Source organism: Urocitellus parryii, chromosome 8 (genome assembly GCF_045843805.1).
Source record: "Urocitellus parryii isolate mUroPar1 chromosome 8, mUroPar1.hap1, whole genome shotgun sequence".
Classification (NCBI taxonomy): Eukaryota; Metazoa; Chordata; class Mammalia; order Rodentia; family Sciuridae; genus Urocitellus; species Urocitellus parryii.
In genome coordinates, this window is record NC_135538.1 from 125,603,161 (window position 1) to 125,628,675 (window position 25,515).

The 25,515-nt window shown below is 36.5% G+C and overlaps 1 pseudogene; it reads right to left on the minus strand.

Annotated features, from left to right (window-relative positions):
- Positions 1-16,486: 16,486 nt before the first annotated feature.
- On the minus strand, positions 16,487-23,749 carry LOC144256718 (phospholipid phosphatase 2-like; annotated as a pseudogene).
- Positions 23,750-25,515: the final 1,766 nt, after the last annotated feature.

A 25,515-nucleotide genomic window follows, 5' to 3' on the forward strand; every position in this document is an offset into this window, starting at 1 on the left:
ATTATGGGAACATTCCCACATTTTACTGTACTACTTGTTAACTACTAAAATACTCTCCTCACATATGCATTGAACTTTTAAATTTTTATTTATAGTCAGACACAATATCTTTAATTCATATATTTATTTTTTTCTAATGTGGTGCAGATGATCTAACCCAGGGTCTCATACATGCAAGGTGTATGCTCTACCACTGAGTCAAGACCCCAACCCTGGACTTTAATATTTTTACATAATTAATTTTCAGGAAACTCTTCATGTATTTGGGATATAAATCTTTAATCATGCTTAATACATTGCCAGGCATAGTGATGCACACCTGTAATCCTAGCATCTCAGGAGAATAAAGCAGTAGGATTGCATGTTCAAAGCCAGCCTCAGCAAGAGTGATATACTAAACAACTCAGGGAGACCCTGTCTCTAAATAAAATATGAAAATAGGGCTGAGGATGTGGCTCAGAGGTCAAATGTCAAGGAATTCAATTCCTGGCATATCCCCAACACCTATCTCCAAAAGAAAAGTAAAAAAAAAAAATTCAACTGAAAAAAATACATAAAAATAATTCCAAATCTAACTTGCTATGTGTATTTATTACTTAGAGCACTGCCATCTGTATTCATTAAAATATAGGCTAAAATGCTATAAAACAAGACCAAAAATACAATGACTAAAAATAAATAAATAGATAGATAGATAGATAGTAAATTTACCTTTACAGAGAGTACAGGGGCATGGGAATGGTTCAGGGGAGGTAGCCAGCTCATCTCTGCAAGGTCATCCAATGCCAGGTCATCCAGTGGGCTCTTTATAGCTTTTCTTGTGGCACTTCTCTTGTCCCTAGCTCACCAACACTTCATGGGTAGGAAAGTGGATGGGTAAAAGAGTATGACAGACAAACAGCTTTTGTAATACGAATGTGTTTTAAGAGTAGCATCACACATCACCTTCACTCTCACCTCACTGCCCAAACTTAGAAACTGGTTTAGTGACTTTATCTAGCAATAAGAAACCTGAGATATAGTTTCTTTTTATATAGAGACTATATACCTAGCTAAATATCAGAGTTGCAAGTATGTCTTCTTCCCAGTATACAAGAGACATCTCCTTTCTCAAGAGTTAATTGAAAGTTCCATTCAATTACTGGAATTTGTTCAAAGTCTAGGAGCTCTGGATGATGACAACCCAGTTCAACAGGTATCATGTGGCTTCTTCCCTATCAGTGACCTATAACTAACAGATAACTAATGTTTGCTATATATTATCACCATCACGCCTAATATACAATGGTCAAATACAATTAAGTATTTATTCTGAAAAGAATTCCAAACACCTATTTTATCAAAAATGAAATTCTGTTGGAAAAGAACTGCAAAGAACTCATGCTCCAAAATAAAATGTTTTTTGGTTAAATTAAAGTTCTGTTCCCTGAAAGAAATTTTTTTTTATCCATTTGATGGTGGGAGCCCTGTCTTGGCCTCTGGAAGATTTTTTCTTTTCCAATATTTTTTCTGTCCATATATGAAGTGGACACAGAAGAGAATGTGCTTCAACAGGGAAGCAAAGATCTAATTGTATACTTCCTGCTGGTGTATATTTGGGAGTAAGAGTTACTCAACTACTTAAGTGTCAAGCAACATCAAAACACCACAGGTTTTTGCAAGTCAAACTTTTTTGATTTTGGACAACAAAATACTCTCCCAAACCAAATCTATTTGTTTTCTGTCAGTGCCACAAGAAAGTAATCACAACTAAATATTTTGTTTGTCATGGATATTAAACTTGTCAACTCTTTTTTTTTTCTGACACCAGTGGAAGATCTAACCCTCTCTCTCTTGATTTACAACTAAGTTCCTTGAAGTCATCTGATTCATACCAAGAGGATTTTTCACCCCAATGACATCAACGACTTGAGATGATCCTGATTACCTGAGTGATTTCAGACTCAGTCATTTACTTGCTTTGCTTTGGCCAGTAAAATATAAACAAATGTAATGTCACTTCCAAGAAGCTGGTTCTGCCATTTCTTTTTTCCTCTGTCACAAAAATGGCAACTTGCCTCCCCCACACATGGCAATATTTCTTCAGCTTAAATCTTGGGTGTGACAGAGGACATAGAAGAGAGCCACAGCTAACATATCATGGTTAAAAAAATAAGCATTTATTTTATAGGGAATTAAGACTATATTTCAAACTATAGCTTTTATTTAATTCAACTGACTGGTTCAGGTAAAAAAGCAAATACTTAATTTGATTCTTGCCTGGGCTAGCTTCCAGAGTTGAGCCAAGAAAATCTAGCAGGAGGTTTTTGTTTTTGTTTTTGTTTTTGTTTTTGTTTTTGTTTTTGTTTTTTTAGTGTTTACATTTTTTTTATTGGTTGTTCACAACATTACAAAGCTCTTGACATATCATATTTCATACATTAGATTGAAGTAGGTTATCAACTCCCAATTTTTACCCCAAATGCAGATTGCAGAATCACATCGGTTACACATCCACATTTTTACATAATGCCCTATTAGTAACTGTTGTATTCTGCTTCCTTTCCTATCCCCTACTATCCCCCCTCCCCTCCCCCTAGCAGGAGGTTTTTGAGAATGAGTAGTTTAATCATCACTGTTTGGCACACAGGAGCAATTTTTTCCAACCACCTCAATGCTCCACCTGACAGTTCAGACCACAAACAATGGAGAAAAAGAATATCCAATAGTTATAAACTATAAACACACTTTGAACTCTAAATACAAACTAACTTGCTTGTTCTTTGATGCCCTCTTGTAGTAACTGCTAAAGAAACAAGCAGTATTCACTATATTAGCAATCTGATTCTAACTACTTCCCTGGAGGTATAGATAGGATAGAGAAATTGATGCCATATAAATATTATCAGAGGTGGCATTTTCACCAAATATTGTACCACTGTATAATTGAGAGTCACTGATTTTTTTAGCTTATAATGCTTTTATAAAGTATTTCATCCAATGATTTAGCATGTATCATGCATTTTAACTTTATTATTATAAAATTATACCCCTCTTCAGGTACTCAATTTTGGTATTTTATAGAATAATGGTTAAATATTTTTAATGAAGTGATACCAAAATACATTGGCTCAAAGAAGAAAAAAAATGTATTCTTTTTCATGAAACAACATGGAGCTACACAGGTGGCTGCTGGGAGAGCAAGCAGTACTGGTTTTCTCCACAAGGTTTTCTGGGGCTGGTACCCTCATGACAGGAATTCCACATAAGTTCAAGGCAGTTGCCATTACAGTCAGTGGAAGGGAAAAGAAGACTGACACAAAAAAATCAAGGACAAGGACCTTTAAAAAGACAATTCAGAAGTTGCATATTTCACTGCTCTTCATATATAACTGGCCTAAACCTAACCACACCGCCAATACTAACATTAGAAGATGATATAATCTGATTGTCTAACCGATAGCCATGCTGCCATCTAAACCACAGGGCATCTCATTCTAGAAATAAAGGAGGAGGAAGTGGATAATGGAGAAGTATTAGCTGTCTCTAATTAGAATTAGCCATACCCTCATACAATCCTTCCTCAATAGTCATCAGAAAGCTTCTTTTTAAAAACATTTTTCAGATTATGACACCTCTGTTGAAAATCCTCCTATTCACTTCATGTAAAAAACAAAGTCCTCACCATGGCTTACAAGTCTTCCCAATTCTGTTCCTCCCATTATCTCTCTAACCTCATCCCTAATAAAAATCGTCCTCAACTTAAATTGGTTACATCTCAAAACAATTGTAATATAAAATAAAATTCAGGTATATGTTTATTATACCTGTCCTACCAAACATCACAGCTTAGCAGCACGAAACAATTTAGAGTACCAGTCATTTATCTTCATGGTGGATTTATGATCTGTGATCTTCAGTTCCCTGCTATTGTTCAGCATGAAAAAAGAAGATCCTGCAAGCATGATGGCACTTGCCTATATTCTCAGCTCCTTACAAAGCTGAGGCAGGAGGACTGTAAGTTGCAGGTCAAATTGTGTAGTTTTGCAAGAGCCTGTCTCAAAATAAAAAAAGAGTTGGAAATGTAGCTCAGTGATAGCTAACCACTGGATCTAATTTCTTTTACAAACAAATATTATGCTGCATATAACTAGTGTAACAAAAGATTAAATTCAAAATCTGAAATACTGTCCTACTGAATATATATTGCTTTCAAGATAAAAAAAAAAAATCCTTGAATCAAACCATCATAAATGTAGCCATTTTAAATGTGGAGCTACCAATTCTCTTCCCATGAAATAGAACCAAATAGACTAAATATATATATATATGATAGAATAATATATTTGCAACTGTAAATGATGAAAATTTTTAAATAAAATAAAAGTCTAAGCATCATGGGGAAATTTTGATTAAACTGACTCTGTTGAAATTATGGACTTATTTTTTCAACAAAGGACAATATGAAGTTAAAAGACAGAAAACACCAGAAGCATTTCTTTGAAACATCTAAAAAAGACAAAGGACTAATATTCAGTTTATGCAAAGTACTCTTACAAAAACAGGAAATATAACTGACAATTTGATAAAAACCAGAAAGTAGAATGATTTTTCCATGGGCTGGGCTTGTAGCTTATTGGTAGAGCTTATGTGTAAGGCACTAGGTTCAATTATCAGCAACACACATAAGTAAATAAAATAAAGTTCCATGGAAAACTAAAAATGAATATATTAAAAAAATGAGCATTACAAGAAAATTCAATATGCCCAATTAAATTTGAAATTCAGATAGACACTGAATTTTGTTCAAGCATAAGTAGATCCCCTATATTGCATGACACCTTTAAAAATAATATTTGTTATTTATCTGAAATTCACATTTATAATAGCAAAAATATAAAAATAGAGGTATTTTTATTTCATAAATTTGGCAAGTGTAGGTAAAATCCACACAGCTAACAAGCGAATAAAGAGAAGTTCAGCTTTACCAGCAATCAAAGAATGCAAATTAAACAGAAAATGACATTTTACCTATTAGCAAAGACTAGAAAACAAAGCTTTTATTGAAAAGTGTACAATGCTCGCTTTTTTTCCAATTATTTAAAAAAGACAGCCTACCACTTCACCTATGATCCTTTTTAAAATCAGTTAACTAGGCAATAAATGCTCAACTAGTCAATAGATATGCAAAGAGACACATTTGAAATCCATTACTTTATATCATAAATATCACAGAAATAAACAAATAACCACATTTGGGACAACAACAATTTTTTCCTTATAAAATACAGGTGCTAATTAAGTATAATTTTGTGAAGTTTAACTCTTAAGAATAAAACTCCTGAATACCATGTGGTAGAAAAACAATAGCTGTTTTGTATATATCAATTTTAATGTTGGGTTAAGATTAATGTAATTGGTGATCCTCATAGGTTAATAAATTTGGCCGGTAAACAAAAATAAGAGCCAGAATTTACATTTTTTTCAAGAGATTTCATGTAAAATTATTTTATCAAAATCACAATTATAGCTTCATTACTAAATAATACCTATCTGGAAGTCACAAGGTATGACACAAAAACTGAGGTTAAGAAAAAAAAGTACAGGCTTTATATAAAATAAGTGCCCACTATTTTAAAAATTATTCTGAAATTATTACATATGTAAATATAGTACTTTAAAATAAAATTTGAATATAACAAAGAAATTATATGAAAAACTCTCTTTGGCTTTCCTTCCTTCCAAGATAATAAATGCCCCACTTTATCTTAAATCTATACAGGAAAAAAAAATTAAATGAAATTACAATATATCAATTTTAAAAAATGTTTTATTAAAATTCCAGCAGTCATAAATGGTAACATTTTATTTAATTCTGAAAAATAAATATATTATAAATATTAAACAACTGAATGAATTTATATACATAGTGCTATGATATAATAATTGTTGTAGTGTGATTCAAAGATACTAAAATGATTCAGCATATCTTATCAAATAAAAGACATGATATAATCATCAAACCTTCTAAAATGTTAACAGGAATAATTGCTAGTTAACTTTCCTTCCAAAAATATTCTATTTTACATATATCTCTAATAAAAAACAAAAACTTTCAGTTCCATAATTCATCATCTGTGAAGGTTAATCTTGGCAAATACATGATCAACCAGAATAATAGACCTAAAAGTAACACAATCTTCACCATAATTTTTACAATACTTCTACCAAAAAAAAATCCATTTCACTATATAAATGATTCTTGAAGCAGCCTGAGTCCCAAATATGAAATAATCCTGATTTTGGAAGATAATAAAATGTAAAATTTGTTACCTTTTTTTTAAAAGTTCAAAAGTAAAACCAGAACTCTATTATCACAATAGCTAACATGAATATGTGTAACAAAAATGTAGAGAATAAAGAGTACCTATTCTTCAACTTCAAGAAAGAAAAAGATTATTCTTCTGCTCGTGCCCCAAGATGGAAAAAACTCAACTACAATTGTAGTTTTAAATTTGCCATGAACAATCAATCTTGAAGGTCGACTTTTTATTCAGTGAAGAAAATCAACCAATCACCAACTTCCTGAATTTAGTAATGTCCTCAAAGTCAGTCAGTCTCTAAAATTTCAAGCTTAAAGTTAACCAATCCTTAAATTGTCTAAGTTTTGAAAATCACCCAAACTTAAAACTCCATGCTTTTTCAAACTCCACATAAGAACATTTTTCACCTTCTGGGAGAACAGTGATCTCAAAATGCAGAGTTCTCCGTTGCTTAGAAAGTATGCAATTCAGCTTTATTTCAACAATATTTAATGGTGATCTCCTCACTCATTATTCTAATAAATGAGTATTTAGATATTAGTATTTTTCCTCACTGAAGTAATACAAATATTTGTTACAATAATGCAACATAATGTCAAGTTTGGAATCTTCATCATTTATAAAAAAGTGCATTTTTTCATGTCCAACATACATGCACACTAGCAAAAGTCAGACTCCTTCTCTCCCTTCCTCCAAAATCCACAATATCATATTATCAATGGTCCAAATCCAGCCAATTAATGTACTATATAAAATATTTTAATATTCAACCACTAAAACTTATACAAATAATTGAATAATATCAAAAATCTTTTAAATACAGCTTAACTATTTAAATTTATATATTTTTTTAACCTAATAATATGATTATCTAGCTTGTTTCTGTAAAACCTGACACTCCAAATTCAAAATCCTATCTTGGATTTAATTGGGCAAAGTAACAAACTCCTAAATTCTCCAATTAGGAAATAAAATAACTATCACCAGTTCCTATCACCTCACAAAAATGACATGCTCATTTAGCATAGAATAAACTCCAAATGTTTCACAAAGAAAATAAAAACTGTATTACTATAATTTACTCTGTTGTTAAGTCAAGTCAGTTTGAGGTTTAGGTTACAATGGAAAGAAACAGCCTCAAACATGATGTAAACAATGACTACCCAATTTATTTCACTTGTCTATATGATCAAATTAGAAAATGAGATAAATGGGAGGCTTAACCTTGCATAAATCTATCTGTATCAGAATGGCAACATAAATCCCACCATGCTGGACACCTGCCTTAACTATGCTCAAAAAACAGCTGAGAGCTACCACTTGGACTATTTTTGGATTAAGTGGTCTCAAAAAATATATTCTAAATAGCAAAAAGAGCTACCTTATGATAAAAAAAAACTCAGTGAACTTTCAGAGGTTCAACTTTGAGCAGTATTACAAACATTCAATTTACCAACCAATTCAAGTGGCAAATTAACCTACATGTCAAAAGAAATATTTAGTCATGTAATCATAGATTTCGTGAATTTATACAAAATTTGACAATTTTATTTTTTGAAGAATTATAATTTAAGAAGCAACACAGCTCAATGCAAACAGTAAAAATTACATTATAAGTGGCTGAGGTTGTGGCTTGCGTAGAGCATTCGCTGAGGACATGTGGGGGGCCCTGGGTTCAATCCTCAGCACAACATAAAAATAAAATAAAGTTATTGTGTCCTACAACTGAAACAAAATATTTTTAAATTACATTATGAGTTTGGTGATCTTGAATATAGAGTGTAATCTCTCTAAATCAACTTTCTTATCTATAAAGGGGGAACAATTACTCAATTCAAGGGTTTTTAGGAAGATTAAATGGGATAAAAATAATTGGTGACTTTAAAAGGATCCCAGGCATTAATAACTACCTCCAAATCTTAGTCTTCCTCATCACTAACTTGCCCCAACAATATTGAAAGTCCTTTGACCTATGTCTGTTTCCTTATTAAATCAAATAATGAAGATAATGTATTGCTATGTATTTTATGGGGGTTATATGACAATGGCATATGAAAACTAACGTAAAAAGGATCATTGAAATATATAGTCAAGTAATTCTAAGACAGCTAATTGTATGTACATAAAAATAAACAAAATTTATTCTAGCAAACCTGTTACAATGCAGGACTGTATAATGCCCAAATTAAATTAATTTTATAAGAAAAATTTCATAGTTTAAAAAACACAAAAGCTCTAGATCAATGCCAACCAAAAATATTTAAAGTTATTGTCACTAGTTTCAAGAATTATTTTCTGTGCAATTAATGAACCAAATTATCCCAGCTATACAACAAACTAAAAGCAGCAAAACAAAACCTTTTGTTCCAGTTCAGGAATTTGCCACTTAAAACTACCACCTCCATTGGGGAAAGCAGAAAGTATAAAGAGGAAAGGAGAGAGACAGCCAAGAGAAAGACAGATTAAAAATAGAAAGAGAACACAGGAAGAGAAGATTTGGGGGAAAAAGAAGAGGAGGAGAGTAGAGCAGAGCAGAACACAACAGAATAATGGTTTTGATCTTGAACGTCCACCAAAGGTTCATGTACTAAAGGTTGGTTGCCAGCCTGTGGCCTTATTGGGAGGTGCTGGAAAAAAGCCTAGTGGAAGAAAGTCTGTTCATTGTAGCATGCCCTTAAAAGTTTTATTGGAATCCCAACCCCTTCTTCCACTCCTTCTCTCTCACTCTCTGCTTCCCAGCCACTATGCACTCCCCATCATGATGTACCGTACCACCACAGACCCAAAGCAATGGGCCAAGCAATCATGGACTGACCCACACCTAGTATTTACTAGGCCAAAATAAATCTTTTCTAATTTTAATCTCAGATATGTTGTCCCTGTTATAAAGACATAACACAGGAAGAAAGAGTGATGTGAGCAGAGTGGAAAGGACAGCAGAGGAAAGAAGGGAAGTAATAAATGAAGTGATAGGAGAGATTTATACAATTTCTCAACATCAGCAGCATTGAGCTTTTACAACTTTTTTTTTTGTTAGGAGGTGGTCAGATGAATGGTAGAATGCTTCTGGCATAAACCCACTATATATCCCACACACAGTTATGACAACCAACATTGCAAAATATCACCAGAGTGGGTTGAAGCAGACAAAATTATCATTTTACTAGTCTAAATTCATAGTATCAAATTCTAATATTTATCTCTCTACAGATTAATGGTTCAGAATGGAACTTGACACTAGCAGCTTTGAAACAAAGGAACCAAATGAAAAAAATGCTGCCTGTGGGATGGAAACAAAGAGAACTATAGTTATAGTAGGTAGCTATGGATAAGCTATGCATTCCATTAACAGGAAAGGGATAACTTTTGCTTATGATTATGCTTTTGGGGTGACAATTTGGTTTATCTGTCACTAAATCTTAGTCTCACCCACACTTACCAATTATTAGTCATTAGTTTTTATGTAAAAAAAATCTAAGAAACTATGAATCACAATTCATAATTTAAGTTTACAGAAATTATTTAATTTATTATTACATTTACAGTGTTAAAAATACAAAAAAATAGTACTTAGTTAGCACTCCTAATCTCTATGAGCAAAAAGGTAATATGCAAAAACAAGGGTAACTAAAAGAAGTAGCATTTTATGAATTATATTTAAATGCCTGATATGTTCATCACTGGCTATATACATTGTTTTCTACTAGAAAAAAATGTCCATATAATTATATTTGCACTCTTGCAATGAAGGATCTTTAAAATTAGCTTGTATAGGAAACTGAGGGCAGGTAGTTATCTTATAACTTATCCTTAGTGATTTGGGTCCTGGCAGGATCTCACAGGAAGCCTGGACATAAGGATTCTCAGTATCTGAACACACTCTACATCCCAGACTTCACATTTCCACTTGAAGGACTGAGGAGAAAGGATTAGAAATCTAAATCCCTTCACCAGAAATGTTTAAAAGGCATGTCCATTTGCATGTTCCCCTGGCTCACAGGCTCTCTCAGCCTCTGTGGGGAAAAGTGATGACCCTGACCTGCTGGGTGAGGCCTGGCCTTCCCAAACCTTGGTGTCTCTCTCCCCGAACAGCGGGCTCCCGCTCTGAAAAGCATGAATGCCTTCACCATGTCCAGCAGCTCCTCTGATCTTCCAAGATTCAAATGCCCACAGCAAACACGGCAACAGGAGTGCCAGCGGCCGGGAGCCAAAAGAAAACTAGGAAAGTGCAAGAATCTGTAAAAACTCAGTTTTCCTGCAGCAGGCACATCATGGTGGAGTGAAGACCTGCTGAGTTCATACCTGAGTTCAGGAGGTCAGGCAAGCTGGCCCAGGCGCTCTCCTCTGGCTCTGCCTTTACAGCAGGATAGAGGTGGTTCATCCTCTGCGCCTCTCCCTGTACTTGGCTCCATGCTCCCATCACTGGCCCCTGCGCACAGATGGCGTTACTATCCCCATGCTCATGGGCTTCCAGGACATTGACACCCCTGTCAGAACAGCTCTAACAGGAGCTTTGCTCAAAGTCTGTGCGTGGGCTTGTGGAATTCAACAGATAGGGAAAGAGACTACCAGAAACACAGAAAACTAACTGTTGCCCTAGGATTAGGGCAGAACACCAGGGTTCCAATAATTTCCACATGAAAATAATTTTTAACTTTTTTTTGAAACATACTAATCACCTTTATGGAAATTCAACTGTTGTTCTTCAAGAAATTCTAAAAGAAAAATAATCAACTCTCAATAATATAACAATAAAAACACAAGGTAAAGTGACAAAACATTGTAATTTTGAAAATTCAAGAATGTAGTGATGATTTTGAAGTTCATATTTTCTTATATATTAGTGAAAAATTCACTGATAAAGTTGCAATTGTTGCTTTCCTTTCAAATAAATGTTTAAAAGATTATCAATTTTTAAAATATAATCAGCAAATGAATTATAAACCAATTTAAACTTAAGAAATGTTTTCTTTTCCAATTTTGCTTTGTTTTTAACATCCCATTTGGCTTCTTCTGCTACTCTTTCAGTAAATGCGTTCCTCTAATTCACAAATATTTAAAAATATAACTCTATAGAAACAAAGCAGCATTAGGAGCTATGGTACTTCAAGCAAAACTAAATACAGTGCTTCAAATGTCACTAAAAATCAGTGTTTATTTTTAGTCAATCGTAAGTTTTATTAACAAAATTAAAGTTTTAGCTTCTTACACATGGATAGAGAAAATATGTGCATTAAAGCACATTATTCCCTTGTCCCCTTGATAGACAGACATTAAACACAGAATCCAGAATTCTATGAAGATTTAGCACCTCCTATGGGTAGCAGCTCTTTCAAATTTAAGAGGACAAAAGTGTATTAATGACATTTAGTAAGAAATAAAGGAGCCTTCAGCACACATCAATTACTGTTGAATTCAGAACATGATAAACATTGTTGAGCAGAAATCAAGATAGGAAACAAACCTGTAAAGACTTATTTTCAAAATGGAAAAGATGATGCTGTGGAACTATATATTTGCTAAATTTCCTTCATTATTCTGTTTTTGCTTTTTTTCCACCATATTTTTCCATTCAGACCATGTCTAGATTTCAGTGATTCTCAAAATTTGAGATTTTGATAAAACAAACAAACAGCAATAACGCAGCACTTCAAGATAGCAAATTGTCACATTCCATTTTAAAAACAAAAAAGTGTCCTAAGTAATTTTCCCTTATATTTGCTTGACATATTTCTTCCTTCTGTCTATTAAAATATTTAATTAATTCATTTATTGTTGAAACTAGCATTAATATTTCTAAACAACCAAGAAAAACAGTCAGCAAATAAATTTTTAAAGAAAAAAAAAACTTCAAAAGGAAAAAAAGAAAAAAAAATTAACAGGAGCTTTTACATATTAGTGGGGTGAGAAGTGGTGAATGATGGGTGGGCAGTCTGAAACCTTTCGGGCTTTAGCTTTGTACTGTGTCACTTTCAACAGTTACTGCTGAAGCTTTAAGTGCTTTGCAACTTCTAATTACATCCTAGGGAAATGTTAAGCTCAGCAATAAAACAATTGTGGTGATTTTTTTTTTTGCCTGGTGAGGAGAGTGGGTAATCTTTTGATTGTGATGTTTTTACAGTTTTCTGCTGGGGGTACATAAAATGAACTTTATTTAGAGTACTTTGATTTGAAAGATTTTTTTTTGTCTGCTTTAAACTGTTTCCATATCATATTAAAAGTAAATATATAGCATTCCATTACATGTGACTTAGTTTTTTTTTTTTTAATAAATCACCCTTGTTACATGTAACTAGACTCTCCAGAATATAACAGTGGAAAAGTAATATTAGAAAATGTTTTGTTAACTCAAATTACAGATTAAAAAAAAAAGCTTAAGAACTGATGTTTTCTAAATGCTTATTTATTCCAGAAGCTTTAAGATATCCCATTGGCAGGTACCATTCTTGCAAATTTTCTCCTATATAACTTACCAGTGCTTATTTCATAAAACAAGCAGATATATGTAAATAATTACTAGCAATAGGTTACAATTACTGGTTAAAAATAACTTTGGCATATGGGCCTTGTTGCCCATTTTAATTTTTGTTTTTTTTAATTTGAGCCCTGGAAGTGGAATAAAATTTGACTATTTAAAATTTTAGCCAAAAAATAAAAGTTTAAATGTGTATTTGTACTGACAACAAATAACTGCTAATTCTCAGCCATCTTTTTGATTGAAAGAAGAGTGGTAGGAATGTTGTGAATGTTAGCAGACTTTTCTGCTTATGTCAGAAAAATCTATGTATGAATCCTATCAGTATTGTTTGCTAGTCTGAAAAAATATCAAATCCAGGCATTAGTTCTTTCGAACTTTGAAAAACAATGAGAAATTACATTAGGTTCTGTGGGAAACATTTTCCTTCAAAACATTCTTCACTAATAATGGATTTGAAAGAAATGTCTTAATTTTTCAATGACTGAAATCAGAAAAATTGGCTTGAGGGTCTCTTTATTGTGAGAAAATTTAAAAGATTGTGAAATAAGCAACAAAAGGAGAGTAGTCTTAATTATGCAACTTCTGTTAATATTAAGTATTGTTCTCTGTTTTAAGTCAATTTGAGCAAGTAATTTTGTGTGCATACTAGACATGCTTCAGTACCCATGAAATGCTCAGGATGAATGTCTACTAGACTTTAGGATGCGACTTTCAGAGTCACTTTGGAATTCTCAAGTATTCCTAAATATGTTTTTTTTAGAAAAGCTCCAACATTTTGAGTCCTGGGCTTGTTAAATGACACACATGCTGTATGTAGCAACAATAGAACCTACTGACTATTCAATTCAGGTAAACCAATCGACTCTTGGCCTTTGGTAATGATTTTTAAATACAGGTGTAGAAAACAACAAAGAATAAGTTGGGCTCTTAGGTAAAAAAAAAAGAGCATTTACAATTTTTCCCTTGAATGCAGAAGTTGTTTTTATTTCATGATTCTGCTAGCAAACATGATGGTTAAAACGGTTTATTTATATGTATTTGAGAAATAAAATGAAATGAAATTCCATTTTATAATTTTTCTATCCTGTTTAAATGATGTATCTAATAGTTTGGGCTTTGGGAGGTTTTATGTTTTATCAGAATTTTCAGGTATGAGTCCCTCAGTATTTTTTTAAAATTCTGTCTTAAAAGAAATCTGATTTAGCTCTTGAGACCCATTGTCACAAAGATTTCCAATACTAGTTATATTATTTTATTTTTAAATTACAATTGCAAGTACCTTGAAGAAAAGGTTTCTTAGAAAACATGGTATTGGGTGGTAACTTTTACACAACATCGGAGCACAGCCTGGAAATTATTTTGAAAGATAAATGGAAAAGCTAAACATTCTAAATTTAACACAAATACACTTATTTTTGATACAGAAGAGAAAAACAAATTTTTCAAAGAAAATGCCAAAAACAAACTATACCGATTACACAAGGAGGGGGCTGCCTAACATATGTCAACAATAGATGTGAAGTTTATATTTTCATCTTTTTATTAAAATTCCAGAGGGCTGGTGAAAACGTTTGATCAAACTTCTTCTTTAAGTCAATTGTATAGAATTTTAAACTTATTATATAATTAACGTGAATGTGAAAATGTGTATGTGTTAATAAACTCACTTTGAAAGAAAAACAAATCCCCTCAAGTTCCCATTTTGACTCCCTGAAATAGAATCCTTGAGTCTGTCACATACCCTACAAACTTATTTTTATTTCTTTATGTTTAAATCACAACCCAGCCTGGGATCTTCTTGCAATACTTCTCTCTGTAGACTTAATGGGGAACCAAAATGTAAAGCAAAAAATGTGATTTGAATTGCAAATTTCCAAACTAAGTATCACAAGCTTAGTATCAAATGGTAGATTTGGAGTTAAGATATAATAACCTCATAAATGGCATATTTACTATCATCATTATTATTCAAAATTGATTTGAAAACTTGTGTTAATACAGAAGAAAAAAATATGAATGAAAATAAGGAATGTTTCCTTTTCCAGTAAATGAGTTACTTTCAGTACTAGAAAACCATGGGCAATCTACATTATTTTCAGATGGTATAATACCTAGGATGCCGAAGAAACAATATTAAAACACGTTTTTAAATAATAGAATTAGGTGAAATGGAAAAATGTAAAATAATTATACAAGTATCAGTGGACTTTCTCTGTACTAGCTGCAACTTTGTTGAATAGCCAAAGGACTGTATATGCCACAGCAACTCATAATAGCTAAACTTTCTTATCAACATCACAAGAAAGCTGAGGGTTATTGTTGAAGAAAACTCCTACAAGGGTCTGTCACATTCTCACATGTCTTGCTATATATGATAAATATACAAGAACCTGATCTTTTCCTACCCATCATTTTATCAGGGTTGTTTTTAAAGTGAGAAACCTTGAGAGATGGGTTAATTTTTACTTCTGAAGAAATTAACTCATCTTGCTCACTGTATGTGACAAAATAATGGGATTTCAAGCCCAGTGCACTTTTCCTATAATGCAGCCCAGTGTTTTTCCAGGCATATATCTGTACCCATTAACATCACCACTGCAGGAATGGAGATTTAGGAAACTGATCCAAATGTGCTGATATCTTGATTGCTGCTTTTTCTGTACAGAACTGAGCTGATGCTCCACCATGTTCTTGAATCCCCAAAACTGTGAGCTAAATAAACTTCTTTTATTCATAAGTAGCCTGCCTCCAGTATTTCATTATGGTGCCAAAATGTTGACTAATCACTCAAAGTATATAGAAGAAGCATGGATATATATAATCTTCTTACCAAGTAGGGAAGAGGTAATGGCCAATTATAAAGTCGAACATTCGAATGATAAACAGATATAAATGGAAAACCAATTTTTATTCTTTTATATTTTTGGTAAAAAACAAAATTTATGACTAAGTCTCCCACTGAAAGGCAAGCTCTGAAATGACTGAGAGGCACCAACCCAGCATCCAGCTTCAGAACCAGATATGTTGACAGATTATCAGGACTGGGGGCACAGAGAATGTATGGACAGTGTTTCCTATAGAGCCTGGAACCCAAGTCTGTGCAGGGTTGAGGGGTGTTGCTGGACAGGCAGTTCAGAGGGCATGATCTTCATCACACATAGACTCTGAGACCTTAGGGGTATATAGAGGGTTGAGGAGGGGTGAGGGTGTATTTAGGAAGTGGAACAAATCTGGCTGGTCTCTGAAGCTACTGAAGCCTTCAGTGCCTGGCTGTTCACCAAGGGCTTGCATTCCCTCAGTGCACTCAGCCCATGGCATCCACAACCAGACCTCCTTTCTGCCACAGCCCTGGGATCCATAACATGTAAGCTCACTGCTCAGGTACATTGGGCATGAGAGAACTCCATGTGCAGGCCAGAGATAAGCAGGGGGCCATTCTGGAAGGATGGCCCTCAACAAACATTTGCTTTAGTAGAAACCCACGTGTACACCTACCATGCAGCATGGGGTGCCTTTATCCTGGAAAAGAATCAGGATGTTCTTGATTCAAGAACCAAGGAGGCCAGCCCCCAAGACACCTGGACCACAGGTTCACCACTGCTGCTAGTTGGAAACCTGGGTCTTGTCTGAGCATTCCTGCTGACCAGGGCCCAGGGTATGGCTGGCCCATAGATGACCACCTGGCCATCCTGGTTCAGAAGACCAGTCAGCCACAGTGATTGTACATAGCCTCTCCCACAATCAACTTCAAACACAGGCTGGGCTTGTGCTCTGCCACTTCCTCCAGGAAGGAATGAGGGGGTCAGGATTTGAAGAAGTCATACAGAAAAATGAGGGAGTCAGGCTTTGAAAAGACATATCAAAAAGTGAGGCCAGACATCAGGATGACATGGGTGTGAGTATGGAGAAGTTCGTGAGCATATCAGTACTTAAAATGTTCTTCCTACATAGGAGGTTTCCTAAGTGAACTTGAGTCCTCCACCTTGAGAAAGTCTTAGCTACTGAGGGGAAGGATTCTGTTACCAGAAATAAAAGCCAGATCTTCAGAACTCATATACAGTGTTCCACTGCCCTCTGGCATTAACTACACATGTGGAATTTCTGAGGCCTACATCTCCCTTGATAGGTGACTTGATTTTTCTGCCTGGTTGCCTAAAGAATTATATAGTTAGGGATCCAACATGGCGACCGGCGAGGAAGCAGCGATTCCAACGTCTCCACTTTAACGGGATAAGAAAGACCCACCTAAACAGCTGCAGCCTACCTACGGAGGAACTTCTAGCATAATTCCCTTTAGAGGAGAGCAGCCGTGATCTGGTAGGTTTATTGGAAGTGACAGTTTGTCCCAGAGAAGTGGATCTTGGACGGCCACTCGGGCACAGAGGTCTAGTCCCGCAGCCATTAGCCACTCCGGCAAGGGGCTCCCCCTGGAGGCCTAGCTCTTGCTCTGGGAGCAGCCGCTTCTCCCGCCCGGTCCCTAACCACGTAGCCACAGCTACCCGGCTCCATAGGTGGCACCGCGGCGGGTGCAGAAGTCAAGTCCCGGAGCCAGCTGCCGCTTTTGCAAGCAGCGGACACCCTGAGCGGCTTGGGCCGCCCCGCCCGAACCCACAGTCGGCCTCCGCCATCCGGGCTCCCCCAGGAGGCCTAGCGCTCGCTCTGGGAACAGCCACCTCTCCCGCCCGGTTCATAACCACGTGGCCACAGCTACCCGGCTCCACAGGTGGCCCCGCGGCGGGTGCAGAAGTCAAGTCCTGAGGAGGGAAGATGGCAGCGAAGGGAGTGCATCACCCCAGTGCGCCGCGTCACTGAGTGGGAGAAAGATGATGTGAATCGCCTGAAGGATATCTTGTAGGGAATTTCCAGCGAAATCGAGGTGCTCCAGAATCTAGTGGACAGATTTCCATCGTGCAAAGTTCGACTGTAGGAGCTCCTTTTCTCCGCACGGAGGGTCGCATAGCCTGATAGGCAATCGCCCTGCGGCTGGAGTCTGTGGCGCGCACTGGGGAGCGGCAAGGTGCCGGAGCGGGGGAGCAACGATACCTGCGGCCCACTGGAAAGACAGGCCAGGGGGTAAATTTCAAAAACACAACAGTTGCACTAAGCAGAAAGAAACGCGAGCAGTATGAAAAGACAAGGAAAGAAAGGACTACAAGCAATGCAGGTCAACTCAACATTAGAAGAGGTAATAGCTGCAACAGATGGAATGTCAGATAAAGAGTTCAGGATATACATGCTTCAGATTATCTGGAGTCTCAAGGAAGACATGAGACAGCAAAATCAGACAATGAAAGATCAAATTGACAAACAAATGCAGGAAGTAAAAGATCAATTTCACAGGGAGATAGAGGTAATAAAAAACAAACAAATAGAAATCCTAGAAATGCAGGAAACAATAAACCAACTTAAAAACTCAATTGAGAATACTACCAGCAGAGTAGATCACTTAGAAGAGAGAATATCACACAATGAAGACAAAGTATTTCAACTGGAAAAGAACATAGACAACTCAGCAAGTCTGCTAAGAAACCATGAGCAGAACATCCAAGAAATATGGGACAATATCAAAAGACCAAATTTAAGAGTCATTGGGATACAAGAAGGCACAGAGCTCCATTCCAAAGGAATAAACAGTCTATTCAGTGAAATAATACGAGAAAACTTCCCAGACTTGAAGAATGAGACAGAATCCCAAATCCTAGAAGCCTACAGGACGCCGAATGTGCAAAATCATAAGAGATCCACACCTAGACACATTATAATGAAGATGTCCAACATACAGAATAAGGAGAGAATTTTAAAAGCTGCAAGAGAAAGAAAGCAGATTACATTTAGGGGTAAACCAATCAGGATAACAGCTGATCTCTCAACACACACTCTGAAAGCTAGAAGATCCTGGAATAACATATTTCAAACACTGAAAGAAAATGGGTTCCAACCAAGAATCGTGTATCCGGCGAAATTAAGCTTCAGGATAGAAGATGAAATTAAAACCTTCCACGATAAACAAAAGTTAAAAGAATTCGCAGCTAGAAAACCATCTCTTCAAAAAATCCTTGGCAAAACATTACAGGAAGAGGAAATGGAAAATAACATTGAAAACCAACAATGGGAGGTAGGACAGTAAAGGGGGAAAAGTAGTCAAAGAGGATAACAAATCAGGTTTAGTAACATCAATAAATAAATATGGCTAGAAGAACAAACCATATCTCAATAATAACCCTAAATGTTAACGGCTTAAACTCACCAATCAAGAAACACAGGCTAGCAGAATGGATCACAAAACAAGACCCAACAATATGCTGCCTACAGGAGACGCATCTGATAGGAAAAGATATTCATAGACTGAAGGTGAAAGGTTGGGAAAAATCATACGACTCATATGGACTGCGGAAACAAGCAGGAGTGGCCATACTCATATCTAATAAAATAGATTTCAAGCCAAAACTAATCAAAAGGGATATAGAAGGACACTTCATACTGCTCAAGGGAACCATACACCAACAAGACATAACAATCATAAATATATATGCCCCAAATAATGGTGCAGCTGTGTTCATCAAGCAAACTCTTCTCAAGTTTAAGAGTCTAATAGACCACCATACAATAATCATGGGAGACTTCAACACACCTCTCTCACCACTGGACAAATCTTCCAAACAAAAGTTAAATAAGGAAACTATAGAACTCAATAACACAATTAACAACCTAGACTTAATTGACATATATAGACTATACCACCCAACATCAAGTAGTTACACTTTTTTCTCAGCAGCACATGGAACCTTCTCAAAAATAGACCATATATTATGTCACAGGGCAACTCTTAGACAATATAAAGGGGTAGAGATAACACCATGCATCTTAACTGATCACAATGGAATGAAACTGAAATTCAATGATAAAAGTAGGAAGGAAAAATCAAGCATTACTTGGAGAATGAACAATAGGTTGCTGAATGATCAATGGGTTTTAGAAGACATCAAGGAGGAAATTAAAAACTTCCAAGAGTTAAATGAAAACACAGACACAACATATCGGAATCTATGGGACACATTGAAAGCAGTTCTAAGAGGAAAATTCATTGCTTGGAGTTCATTCCTCAAAAAAAGAAAAAACCAACAAATAAATGATCTCATACTTCATCTCAAAATCCTAGAAAAAGAAGAGCAAAACAACAGCAAAAGAAGTAGAAGGCAAGAAATAATTAAAATCAGAGCTGAAATTAATGAAATTGAAACAAAAGAAACAATTGAAAAAATTGACAAAACTAAAAGTTGGTTCTTTGAAAAAATAAATAAAATTGACAGACCCTTAGCCATGCTAACGAAGAGAAGAAGAGAGAGAACCCAAATTACTAGCATACAGGATGAAAAAGGCAATATCACAACAGATTCTTCAGAAATACAGAAGATAATCAGAAATTATTTTGAATCCTTATACTCCAATAAAATAGAAGATATTGAAGGCATAGATAAATTCCTTAAGTCTTATGATCTGCCCAGATTGAGTCAGGAGGATATAGACAACCTAAACAGACCAATAACAATAGAGGAAATAGAAGAAACCATCAAAAGATTACCAACTAAGAAAAGCCCAGGACTGGACGGGTATACAGCAGAGTTTTACAAAACCTTTAAAGAGGAACTAACACCAATACTTTTCAAGCTATTTCAGGAAAGAGAAAAAGAGGGAGAACTTCCAAATTCATTCTACGAGGCCAACATCACCCTGATTTCGAAACCAGACAAAGACACTTCAAAGAAAGAAAACTACAGACCAATATCTCTAATGAACCTTGATGCAAAAATCCTCAATAAAATTCTGGCGAATCAGATTCAAATACATATCAAAAAAATTATACACCATGATCAAGTAGGATTCATCCCTGGTATGCAAGGTTGGTTCAATATACGGAAATCAATAAATGTTATCCACCACATCAATAGACTTAAAAATAAGAACCATATGATCATCTCGATAGATGCAGAAAAAGCATTCGACAAAGTACAGCATCCCTTTATGTTCAAAACTCTAGAAAAATTAGGGATAACTGGATCATACCTCAACATTGTAAAAGCAATCTATTATAAGCCACAGGCCAGCATCATTCTGAATGGAGAAAAATTGAAGGCATTCCCTCTAAGATCTGGTACAAGACAGGGATGCCCTCTCTCACCACTTCTGTTCAACATAGTCCTCGAAACACTGGCCAGAGCAATTAGGCAGACGAAAGAAATTAAAGGCATAAAAATAGGAAAAGAAGAACTTAAATTATCACTATTTGCAGATGATATGATTCTATACCTAGCAGACCCAAAAGGGTCTACAAAGAAGCTATTAGAGCTAATAAATGAATTCAGCAAAGTGGCAGAATATAAGATCAACACGCATAAATCAAAGGCATTCCTGTATATCAGCGACAAATCCTCTGAAACGGAAATGAGGACAACTACTCCATTCACAATATCCCCCCAAAAAATAAAATACTTGGGAATCAACCTAACAAAAGAGGTGAAAGATTTATACAATGAAAATTACAGAACCCTAAAGAAAGACATAGAAGAAGACTTTAGAAGATGGAAAAATATACCCTGCTCATGGATAGGCAGAACTAACATCATCAAAATGGCGATATTACCAAAAGTTCTCTATAAGTTCAATGCAATGCCAATCAAAATCCCAACAGCATATCTTGTAGAAATCGATAAAAGAATCATGAAATTCATATGGAATAATAAAAGACCCAGAATAGCAAAAACAATACTAAGCAGGAAGTGTGAATCAGGTGGTATAGCGATACCAGACTTCAAACTATACTACAGAGCAATAGTAACAAAAACAGCATGGTACTGGTACCAAAACAGGCGGGTGGACCAATGGTACAGAATAGAGGACACAGTAACCAATCCACAAAACTACAACTATCTTATATTTGATAAAGGGGCTAAAAGCATGCAATGGAGGAAGGATAGCATCTTCAACAAATGGTGCTGGGAAAACTGGAAATCCATTTGCACCAAAATGAATCTGAATCCCTATCTCTCGCCGTGCACAAAAGTTAACTCAAAATGGATCAAGGAGCTTGATATTAAATCAGAGACATGGCATCTGATAGAAGAAAAAGTTGGTTATGATCTACACGCTGTGGGATCGGGCTCCAAATTCCTCAATAGGACACCCATAGCGCTAGAGTTAACAAATAGAATCAACAAATGGGACTTACTCAAACTAAAAAGTTTTTTCTCAGCAAAAGAAACAATAAGAGAGATAAACAGGGAGCCTACATCCTGGGAACAAATCTTTACTCCACACACTTCAGATAGAGCCCTAATAACCAGAATATACAAAGAACTCAAAAAATTAGACAATAAGATAACAAATAACCCAATCAATAAATGGGCCAAGGACCTGAACAGACACTTCTCAGAGGAGGACATACAATCAATCAACAAGTACATGAAAAAATGCTCACCATCGCTAGCAGTCAGAGAAATGCAAATCAAAACTACCCTAAGATACCATCTCACTCCAGTAAGACTGGCAGCCATTAGGAAGTCAAACAACAATAAGTGCTGGAGAGGATGCGGGGAAAAGGGCAATCTTGTTCATTGCTGGTGGGACTGCAAATTGGTGCAGCCAATTTGGAAAGCAGTATGGAGATTTCTCGGAAAGCTGGGAATGGAACCACCATTTGACCCAGCTATTCCCCTTCTCGGTCTATTCCCTAAAGCCCTAACAAGAGCATGCTACAGGGACACTGCTACATCGATGTTCATAGCAGCTCAATTCATGATAGCAAGACTGTGGAACCAGCCTAGATGCCCTTCAATAGATGAATGGATAAAAAATGTGGCATTTATATACTATGGAGTATTATTCTGCATTAAAAAATGACAAAATCATAGAATTTGGAGGGAAATGGATGGCATTAGAGCAGATTATGCTAAGTGAAGCTAGTCAATCTTTAAAAAACAAATACCAAATGACTCCTTTGATATAAGGGGAGTAAACAAGGACAGGGTAGGGACGAAGAGCTTGAGAAGAAGATTTACATTAAACAGGGATGAGAGGTGGGAGGGAAAGGGAGTGAGAAGAGAAATTGCATGGAAATGGAAGGCGATCCTCAGGGTTATACAAAATGTCATATAAGAGGAAAGGAGGGGTAAGACAAGATAATACAAATGGAAGAAATGATTTACAGTAGAAGGGGTAGAGAGAGAAAAGGGGAGGGGAGGGGAGGGGAGGGGAGGGGGGATAGTAGAGAATAGGACAGACAGCAGAATACATCAGACACTAGAAAGGCAATATGTCAATCAATGGAAGGGTAACTGATGTGATACAGCAATCTGTATACGGGGTAAAAGCGGGAGTTCATAATCCACTTGAATCAAACCGTGTAATATGATGTATTAAGAACTATGTAATGTCATGAACGACCAATAAAAAAAAAAAGTGAGGCCAGCTTCCAGTGACCTTGGCAGTAGGCCAACAAGGACATCATGGAAGTGGGGCTTGTGGTCCAACACGGGGGTGTAGCCCATGTACAGGGTAAAAGCCACCACGAAGAACTGCATATTGGGACTCAGCAGCTGTGCCAACTTCCCACAGAACTGCATCTGCAAGAACAGTGCCAAGAACAGCACACAGTACATCCTGGTGGAGGAGTGTCCACAGAAGGAGGAGAACCTGGCCTCAGTGATATTGGCAGGGCTCCTCCTGCACATCCTCTCCAGCTGCACATATACCAAACAGTTGACCCATCTCCAGTCTGGCACAGACAACTGATCATATAGTTGGCCAGGTCTGTCAAAGACTGGCTCATGGCCACCCCAAACAGGAAGGTGCCCACCACCTTGTAGAGGACAGCCATGTCATTATAGAAGAGGAAGCAGGAGTAGAGACAGTAGGTTCACACAAAGAAGGCTTCCTCTGTGGAGAGCAGGATGATGGTGGCTGTGATGGTCATGAGTCCATGGTTAATGGTGTATGGGTGATAGGAGTATCAGATGGAGTCATCTCTGCAGTAGAACCCTCACTTTTATGGAGTGTTCACCAGGGTCAGGATGGTTCAGGATAGAGTCCTTCTGCTCCATGTCACTGCCAGGCCTTTCCTGAAAACCCCAGCACACATCTCAGGGCCACAGGGTCACAGAACGCTTTTAATAATAGGAAAAACAAAAACAAAACTGTAAAAAGTGGCATTTAATAAACAATTAGAATATGCATATTGTAAAATTCTTGACATAATAATGCCTCAGTAAGTGAACATGTATGACATGTTACTGGATAAAAACATAGTTTGATATTTTTTTTTCTGCTTAAACACATTTCAATGCAAATTAAATTAGAATCTCAGTTTATGGTGTTCTAAATAAAAAAATGTGTTATATGTCTGTATAAGGACCATTTGGCTCATCCAGGAGCAACTGTTAAGTGATAAAGCAAGCTGCATGAAAATGTGCCACATAATACTATTTTATAATTCAAACACCATTTGTTTTGTCTATATTAATATAAATGTAAATATATATCTTTGGAGGTGAAGGAAAATTTTGTAGGGAAACTGAGGCAATGATTATTTTTATCTGTATACATCTTGGTATGGTTTGACAATAGAGTACACTCTAATAGTACATCTGGTACTGCCTCATCCTAGACTTGCCTCAGAGCATGTGTATCCCCATAGACTGACTGATGCTGATTCCTCAAGCATGATGATCAACTGAGCTCTCCAGCACCCAAATGTCTTGGTGCCTCTCTTATCCACTCTGTGAGTTGGCTTTCCATCACTGTCACCAAAATACACAACAAACTACCTAGAGGAGAAAAACCTTGTTTCAGCTCAGAGTTTCAGTAGATCAGTCAAATCTAGGCTGACTCCATTGATCTGGGCCTGAGGTGAGGCAGTATATCATAGTGGAAGGTAAAGGAATGCTTCTCAACTCATGGCCCCTGGGAGAGAGGGGGAGAGGAACAGAGAGAGGGAGCTTCACTGGCTAGGGATAAATTAGAAACATAAAAGTTCACACATAATGACCTGTTTACATCCGACTCACCTATAATCAGGTGACTAATTAATCCAATTATTAACCCACCAAATGAATTAATCCCCTGATTAGGTTACAGCTCTCATGATATACTCAATTTCACCTCTGAATAATTCTATATTATCTCACACAACCCAGCTAGTGGCGGGATGGATCAAGGCTTACCCTAGGTAAGGACTCCCACACAGGTGGAATAGGCTGATAAGGACAGAGCATGAACTCCATTGGAGGTAAGCCAGCGGTGGAATGGAATAGAGCTTGCAGTACAGTGGGGCATATCAGGCCCTCTGCAGGGGTCTACAGGTGGCCAGATGGACTTGGCTTACCTTTGCCCAGGTTCCGATGCAGCTGGCCTTTGCTGATAAGGCAGGAGCCTGAGCTCCTGAAGGTGTTTCCTATGGGCAGAGGCAGACATGGGTCTGACCTAAGCACTGGTGGGGGTCGGCCGGTGGTGGGATGGAGCAAGGCCTAACTTGGACCAGGCTCCAACACCCATCAGCAAGGCTGACCTGAGCTGGGGCTGAACTCTGTTGGGTATCATTCCATAAGGGAGTCAGTGCAGGGTGGAGCCTGAGCTCTGTGGAGGGAAGATGGACACAATCAGGCCTGTGTGGGTTGTTGATCCCGGGCTCCTAGGGTATATAACCTTTATGTCTTGTGAAAATGTCACAGGAAGGTGGGGCAG